Genomic DNA, 8,963 nt, shown 5'->3' with positions numbered 1-8,963 from the left:
AATATAGTCTATATTGACCTATTATATATAGATACATAATTATGAGCTCTAGTTATAAACTGAGGGTAACTTTTTAAAAAATTTGTGCATTTTTTTGCTTTTAAAAAAAGTCTGTTAGAGTGACCAAGAACTTCTGGTTGGTTTTAGAAATGGTGGCAGTTGGCTCATAAAAGTAGATCATTGAGTTCTATTATCTCCTTTTGTTAGAGTCTCCCCAGGTGTTAAGTAACCATGGAATTCAGTGGCTTCCACAAAAGATAGTTTTGTTTTTTTTTCAGGAAACCCTTGAATGCTCTATGGGTAATCGGTAATTGTTTGTGTGTTTTTTTCAGAATCTAATAATTCTGACCATTTTGAAAATGATGTCAGAATCTCATCGCTTAGTGTATCTTTATTCTACCACATGCTTCATTTTATCTCTTTAAATTTCTGTAAATAACTCCTGCCTAGCCTTGAATCCTTTATGCCCTTCAAATATTTGTTCATGGCTTTTGTATCCTCCTTACCATTTGGCCAAGTTACAATTGTTTAACCTTTTAAATCTTTCTGCATAAGTAAATGCCACCAGCTCCTCAATCATTTCTGTAGCTTTGATTGTTCAATAATTACCTCATCTTTATTCCAGCGAATGAGATGTCTTCTGTTTTCATGAGGAGAATTTCACGCTGAGGCCAAATTGATGTAGAGAAATCTTAATGCATCTGCTGACTCCCTTCTCTCTGGGGGTGGGGTTGATTCAAATGGAGGGAAGAGGAAAATGGGCAAGTTTTTGCAAGGCAGAAAGTAACCAGTTTGGCTTTGTGCCTGACGAATTAAAGGCAAGTAATCAAACATGCTTCCTGCACCTGCTAGGATTAGTGTCTTTTTATACCACATCTCTCTTAGTTCTCCAGGAAAGTAGATGGTATTATTCCCATTTTCTTGTATGATGGGAAATGAAGTAATCTTTCCAAGTATGCCAGTCTTGGCAGATGTAGTGTTTGAACCCAGGTCTGAATGATGCAGGTTGTACGTGTTTAGAATAAAGATCAATCCTAAGTAATAGGATCCTAAATAATAATAAATTTCAGCATGATATTCCAACATCTTTCTGGATTCATTGCTGATGAGCAAGACTGCCAGCCACAAGGTTTGCCTCTATTTATTCTTCTAGTTCCATATGAGAAGAGCGTGGGAGTGGCTGCAGTGACTGCAATCAGTGGCAATGCGGACGTAATCTCCACTTCACATAAAAGTAGTGTCCCAGCTCTGGCTCCACTTTTCCATTTCTGTGTAATGGTGTGGGCGCTAGGTCAATGCACTGTACAGAATAGAAGAGCCCAGGGACATTGCTTCAACAATTTCTTTTCTTTCGGAGTAAGCCAATGAGGCAATTTTGAAAAATTTTCGTAAGGTTTGGAGTATTTCCATTTATGATAAGTTTTATTTTTCAACCTATGTTCTTTATCTATTGGAAAATTATAAAAGTTGTAAAAGTTGCTGAAGGTTGGAACTTATGACGTTAATGAGAAAAGGTTTCCTGTTCCCTTGCTACTGCTGCTGAACCGACACGAATTTTATCATTAGAAATGTCCCTGGTGCTGAAACATTCCCATAACTGTTATCATTGTCACTTTTTGGATGGTTTAATTTTGTACGGCCAAGTGAAACTGAGAGCCACAGTACAGTATTAAACACTTTCGGCAACTTCTGCACTACAACTTCAGTGTGAAGGTAAGAATTTCTTATCTGTGTAGGATTTTCTTTTGCCCTATGATAGTGGTAGCAAAGGATTATTTTAGCACAATTTCCTTAGGTGCGGTAGTTTGAGTACTCCTATCTATTCCTATTTTAATAGTTAATATAATTTTTTTTAGAAAAGTTATAGGTTTACAGAAAAATCGAGCAGAAAATAAACAGTTCCCTCACACGTCACTCCCCCGTTATTAATGTCTTGCACTAGTGAGGTACCTTTGTTCTAATTGATGAAAATTTTTATTTTTATTGTAGTATTAACTATCATCATAGTTTCACTGTTCAGTTTATGCTGTAGAATCATATTTTTTAAACTGTTATTTTAAAAACATGTATACAACCTAAAACTTCCTGTTACACTTTTTCAAAAGGAAACAGCATTTTGCAGCATCACAGTTTTTTAATGCTAACCAAGGTGTCCTCATAATTGTTTCATCCTGCTGTTCCTTTTTAAAAAATTTCCCACAAAATGCCCATTGTTGTCTTTTAAGGTAGGCCAATTGTTATTTTCTTTAAAGATGAAATGTAAGAAATAGGTAAAAATCTCAGCCCCATTTCCTCTTTCACACACTTCCCTTATTATTTACTGCTATCCCTTCGCTCTAACACACACCTAGCCCTGCATGCTGCTCTGGGGTAATGGGAAGAAGTGGGGTTTCAGACACACAAGACCCTGACTCTGGGCTTCACTCTGCCACTAATTAGTCAGGCGAAGTTTGTCAATACGTGGAAATGTCTATGCGATGTAAAGATTGGACGACACGATTTGGAAGACACCTATCAGCTCTAAATTCTTCATTGCTCGCTTGTTTAGAATCCCTCGTGGGCTCAGTCTTAGAAAAGAGAGACAGAGCTAAGTTTCTTTGCCACCAGGCTTACATTCTACATGAAAAAGCCACCCACAGATAAAACTGCCCTCTCGTTGGTCTGTTCTCAGTGTCTGAGAACACAATGCCTTGTCCCCGGTATTTCCAGATTTATTTAGACTCCATGCATCCTTTGGCTGCTCACTAAATATGGCCTGAAAAAGTTGGTTAATTATTATTCTATCCTTTATAGTTTTTAATGCAAACAAATACAATCTGTATCTGTTATCCAGATTTTAAACAATTGCAGTTAATGGTGCTCTTATCTGTGTGTGTGTGTGTGTGTGTGTGTGTGTGTGTGTGTGTGTGTGTGTGTTCATGTCCTAGTTACCTTATCCCGTCTTTGGGTAGATAAAATCTGCAATTTTCCTTTATTCATAGATCTGAATATTGAAGTGGAAAAAAATAAGATGCCTACTAAAGTTTCTACTTCAAGTCAGTTTAATGTCTCTTGGTATTTAAGAACTCAGTTCTTCCAAAGACCAAATTCTTGATTTACCTAAAAAGTGTCATAACATTCTCCTGGTGTTGGCACTGCACAGGATTTTTTCTTTCATTTTATAGTTTGAATACTTGCGACCCCGTATACACTAGGTGTATTTGTTTGCTAATGGTGCCGAAAAGCAATATACCAGAAATGGAATGGCTTTTAAAAAAGGAGTTTAAAAAGTTTCAAGTTTACAGTTCTAAGGCTATCAATATAATATAAGGCATCCAGGAAAAGATACCTTGGCTCAAGGAAGGTCGATTTTGGAAGGCTTGCATCTGCTGGTCCTTGTTCCTGGTTTCCTCTCTACATCTGTGACTCTTCACTTAGCTCCTCTGAGACATAACTCTGGGTTCTGGCCTGTTTAGTATCTCATGGGAAAGCGCATGATGACATCTTCTGGGCCCTGCATCTCCTAATGTCTGGGTCTCGTGTTAGCTCTGAAGTATTTGTTTTCTGAGCATCTGCTTTGGCTCTCTCTGTCGGCACTCCAGCATGTATCCCCTTTTAAAGAACTCAAATAAATGAATCAAGACCCACCTTGAATGGGTGGAGTCACGTCTCCATCTAATCAAAAGGTCACACCCACAATTAGCGGGCAATATCTCTTTGGAGATAGTCTAATCAGAAACAGTTTCCACCCTACGATACTGAGTCAGGGTTAAAAGAAACGCTGCCCCCACAAGATTGGGTCAGGATTAAAACATACTTTTCTGAGGTACATGATAGTTTTAAACCAGCACACTAGTAATCAAGATAAAACCCATTTGAAGCAAATAAATCTTCAGTGAGGAAATATAGAAACAATGCCAAACCTGGGAAAATTGTAACTAAAATGAATGACCTCACCCAGACAGACCTACACAGGTGCACTTATTCATACCATAGCCTCCACCTGCCACTGAAACGAATGGCAGAGTGCCTCGTGGGTATTTTGCATCTGCAGTTTCAAGTCCTGTTAAGTAATGTTAAATATATTCCTCAAAAACTGCGCATCAGGGCAGGCCACAGTGGCTCAGCAGGCAAGAACGCTCGCCTGCCATGCCAGAGGACCCGGGTTGGATTCCCGGTGCCTGCCCATGTAAAAAAAAAAGCAAAAAAAACCTGCACATCATCTTCCTAAGTTCACTCATGTATGCCAATTAGAATGCATTTCAAGAGAGCCAGAAAGAAAAATAAAATAATGTCAAACAGAAATTGGTAAAAAAAGTAATCTAGATAGCTTCATTGGATGGACTAGAAAAAATAAAACCACTGGATGTGAGATCATCAGAATTGTCAATGACATCAAGATTCCTTTGGAAGAAAGGGAGAAACACTAAATAAGTGAGGGCCTCAATGTTAGTAAGTCAAATGACTCAAACATAGAACAAAAGCTATTGGATTTTTGTTCAAAGTACCGCTTTTGAAAGAAGGATAGGTTAATATGCTTCTGATTAGTAGTCAGTCATTGAAAGTTCAGATTCTCAAAAATCATGACAGGATTTGGAGCAAGAAAAATACCCTTTACTAAAAAACTCAGCAGATAGTTATTTTCCTAGTGAAGAAAATGATTATAAGGCAAGAGGATTCCTTTATGACTTCAGGAAGTTGGTTATTCTGTGGTTACAGCATTTGAATCCAAGGTGATTCCATTTCAAGAGTGCATTATACAGAAGTGGTTTGATTAAACATGCTCGTTTAGTGGTGGCTATGCCAATACTGGCTGCTATCGCCTTTTTTCATGAGAAAAAAATGTCAATGTGTGGTATATTGCATATCCTGATATGGTGTTTTGAGTTGCAATTATGAAACTGCATAATACAAAAGGGTATAATTTTAAAAACTGTATGAGTCCCTTTCATTCATATACCTCTGGACACCATAAAGCAAACCTTAAAATTGGCATATTTAACATCAGGAAGCTAAAAATAGAACAGAACAGGAGAATGGAAAAAAAATATTAGAAAGAGGGAGAGAGAAACCTCTGAAATGTGGAAAATGCTGTCCACCATCAGAATTCTTGAGGTTGGCACCTTGTATACTCTTGTTTGATTTCCCTGGCAGAGTTACTAGATGTATCTGATCCTCTTTTAAATATTTCTTGCCTTGAATAATTTAAGGATGTTGATAGACTAATAAAGCTGGGATATTCCTACAGTTCCAAGAATACATGTCAACCAATTTTTTACTTCCTCAAACTTGACCTTTATCTGTTGTGAGCATCACACAAATCCTCTAAAGTAAACATTATCATCCCTATGTTTCATGTGAAAAAACTGATGCTTGTTGATGTTAAATAATTTTTTTCTGATCATATAGTGAGTATTGTAGTAGTAGGATTAAAACCCTGGCTTTTGGATATAAGTACAGAGGCTGCTCCATTATAGTATGATGGCCTCCTTTTCTGGAGTTTTCTATGATAATGAATAAGAAAAATGTGCCAAGGGCTAGTTACAAGAACATTCTTTTTAATCAGGGTTGAAAGTCACCACTTGGGAAGTGGAAGGACTATGCTAAGAATTATGGCCTTAGTTTATCTTTCACCACTTTTTCTTTTTTATCCATGTTTTCGTTTAATTGTGGAAAAGTCCTCCCTATTTATTTCAGAAAGGATTTCTTCATATTTTCTTGCTTCATAAGACCTGCATAAAATCTGGGAGACAATTTAATAGAATAAACTTTCTTCCCAAACATTTGGGAAAAGTTGTGATTTATCATTTTGTCAATTCCAAAATTTTCTTTCTTTAAAATAAAGACATTTGTTTTCTGTTAATTAGGAAGTCCTCTCAATGTTTTCCACACAATGTAAAAAATTCCTAGACTATAACATTTCGGAGGATTTACAAACTGACTATGTATTGAAGATGACATGTTTGATGTCTAGTTCTATTTCATAGTTTTCGAGCCATTTTTACATTCAAAATGCTATTTCAAGTTTAAAAGTAAATATGTTATGGATGTATAACATGGACATTGAAAAGTGCACAAATCATATGTAACTCAGTGAATTTTCATTCCGTGAACACACTTGTGTAAAACCCACCTGGATCAAGATTAGGACACTACAAAGACCCCAAAAGCCTCACTCCTGTGCCTTTCTAATCGATAAACCCTAAAGCCAGAAGCTCTCTTGACTTCTAAGACAATGTATTAGTTTTGCCTATTTCAAAACTTTAGATAAATGAAATCATTAAGTATGTACTTTTTGTGCCTGGCTTCTTTAACTTAACATTGTGTTTGAATATTCATTTATGTTATCTCTAGTGATACTTCATAGGATCTGTAGTCGTGTCCCATTTTTCTCTGATATTGATAACTTTCTCTCTTTTTTATTTCCTTAAACTGCTTTGTTTGGGTGTTTCCAATTTTATTAGTCTTTTAAAAAGACTTCTACTTAATTTATTTTTCCTACTGCATATTTTTGCATTTATTAATTTCTATTCTTAAATGTATTATTTTTTCTGTTTTCTGTAGATTAAATTTGCTGTTTTTTTTTTAAACTTCTTGAGAGGACAAATAGTGAACTTGTTGATTTTCAGCCTTAAAGAAATTTAAACATGCGTACGAGGCTGTGAAGTTCCTACAAGCATGGCTTCAGCTCAGTTGCAGAGTTGTGCTGTGTTACATTCTAATTTTCACACAATAAATTATTTCCTAATTTCCATAATGATTTCTTCTTTAATATAATTATTATTTAGAAGTACTGACTTAATTTTCAGATACTTAGGAATTTTTCTAGTTATCGTTTTATAAGAATAAATCCCTAAATTTCTAGATTAAATCCACTGTAATCTGAGAACAAATTCTGTGTAATTCTAGACAAATTTTGGAAATGAGTCATGTAAGTTGGAAAAAAAATGTTTATTTTTTTCATTTTCCAGAATAGCATTTTATGTATGTCAATAACAATAATATTTGTTGATTATGTAGTTCAAGTTTCCTGTTTCATACAAAACTGGTTTTTGTGTTTCTAGTTCTGTCAGTTACTGAGGCAGCTGTATTAAAAATGTCCCACTATAATTGTGTTTTTGTCTATATCTCTCTTAGTCTGTTGATTTTGCCTTTATTTTTCATAGGCTAATGTAAAATTTTTTACCATATCTTCTTGATAGACTAACACCTTTGTTATAATTTCATGCTTTTTGCTTTGATGTTTACTTTCTTTGCTATTAATATAAGTACACCAGCTTTCTTTGCTTAAGTATTTGCATGTTGATTAGTTTTTCATATTTTTACTTGTACCCCTTCTGCATGCTTATTCTTTTAAGGTGAATGTCTTACAAAACAACTGGGTTTATTTTGTTTAGCTTTAGTTTTTGGCTATTCAGAAGTTTGTTTGTCTCCTATTTTTGGTCACTATTCCCTGGATATAAAATAAAATCAGTATATCAACAAAAATTGAGAGAGATTTTGTGGTATATGTTATAATCAAGTTCCCAGCTCTAAATTTTCTTGTAAGTCATTTGAATTTATTGGAAGAAAATTCTTGGCCAGCTTTTCATTTTGTTTGATCTTTTGGAACATCATCCAGTGACTCAATTTTAATTTTCAATTCTAATTTCTAATACAATCTGGGGCAAAGATGGATATTTTTATCAATAATTGTTTTTAGATAGACCTCTTTTGTATATTATATGTGTCATGCTATTATATTGCTAATACTGCCAGCTGGAATTATTTTAAGTCTTTTGTGTTCTATTGTAAAAATCAGGTTATTTTTTCATTCTCCAAATTCATTCCTTGGCAGTTGCTAACAGCAACAAAGTTGTAAATTATCACATGATCTTCTACAATGTGAAACAGCAGTGGGCTTACCTAAAAAAGAGCAATATAATGGTCTAATTTTGGCTTAGCTTTTAAAGTTTACAAGTAAGGTGAAACTACAGAGCCCATTCTCCAGGTTGCTATAACCCTGGGCAACAGATTCATTCTTAATCAAAATCAGTCTAGAGAGACCTGAGTAGTCCTGACAAAAAATTGGAACATTCCTAATTGAAAACTGTGTCCATCTTGATCTGGTGTTAGCTTAGGCCATCCCTTGGACTGCCTTGGTCTTTCAGAGGTCTGTCAGATTAGGAATGTTTGTTTTTGAATAAGTGACTCAGTTGCTCTAATCTTCAGCATCAATGCCAAATAAGTGAATATAATTGCATCTGTTCTAGCTCCTTACAAGTCAGACTCAAAATTAGATAATGTGTGTGAGAAAGCTTCATAAATTGTCTAACTCTGGGTGTACATATAATGAGTGGGTGCAAACTCCGAACCTGGGCACAATCTTTCCATTTATATATTGATCAAAGACCTCCTCCTCTTCCACATGCATAACTACACATCTCCCAGCACATCATGTTTCTGATCTCATTTCTAAGACTATTAATATAATAATCAGTTCAGACATCTGAGCTGGGAGGAAAGGAAGAATAGGCTATTGGTTTTTTTCTTTATTTGTGCTAAAGCCTACTTTACGATGTCTTGCCTAGGAGTGCTTAAAATTATCTAGCTCAATCATATTATTTTATAAATAAAGAAACACCAAAATATAGATAAAACCCCAGCAGGTGAAATCCCCTATTTATGTTCTCATGCTTAGTCATAATCATTTTGTTGATGTACTGTATGATAGAACATTGCATCATTTCAAATAAAAAACACACAGATACACACGTGTCTGCCAGTGTACATGCATATAGGCATGTAGAGTGAAACACATTTATTCTCAGTCTGTAAGAAAGGGTCTGACTTCATTTCTCTTCTCTTTTTGCATCTCAAAGTGACAGGGAAGAATGGACCTCCTCTCCATGAAATACCCCTTTGTCAAAGCACTAATATCTTCTTTGGCAACCTTTGCTGCATCTCAACTAGCATAGGTTTTCTCTACTATGGTATCATGACTG

General features: G+C 35.3%; 1 protein-coding gene across 5 annotated transcripts in view; it reads left to right on the top strand.

The window, feature by feature from the left end:
- The window catches only part of FGF14 (fibroblast growth factor 14), a 636,992-nt gene that overhangs the window by 439,366 nt on the left and 188,663 nt on the right, over positions 1–8,963 (top strand). Inside the window, exon 1 of one of the 5 annotated variants that reach the window (XM_077158614.1) lies at positions 1,435–1,713. The exons of the other annotated variants lie outside the window; for them this stretch is intronic. The gene's annotated coding sequence lies outside the window, so the exon portion shown is untranslated. Of the gene's footprint in view, positions 1–1,434; positions 1,714–8,963 lie in introns of those variants that run through there. 5 annotated transcript variants of the gene reach the window in all.

The sequence above is a fragment of the Tamandua tetradactyla genome, chromosome 4 (assembly GCF_023851605.1).
Source record: "Tamandua tetradactyla isolate mTamTet1 chromosome 4, mTamTet1.pri, whole genome shotgun sequence".
NCBI classification, from domain to species: domain Eukaryota; kingdom Metazoa; phylum Chordata; class Mammalia; order Pilosa; family Myrmecophagidae; genus Tamandua; species Tamandua tetradactyla.
The sequence above is the reverse complement of the archived record's forward strand: the minus strand, read 5'-3'. Positions and strand labels throughout refer to the sequence as shown.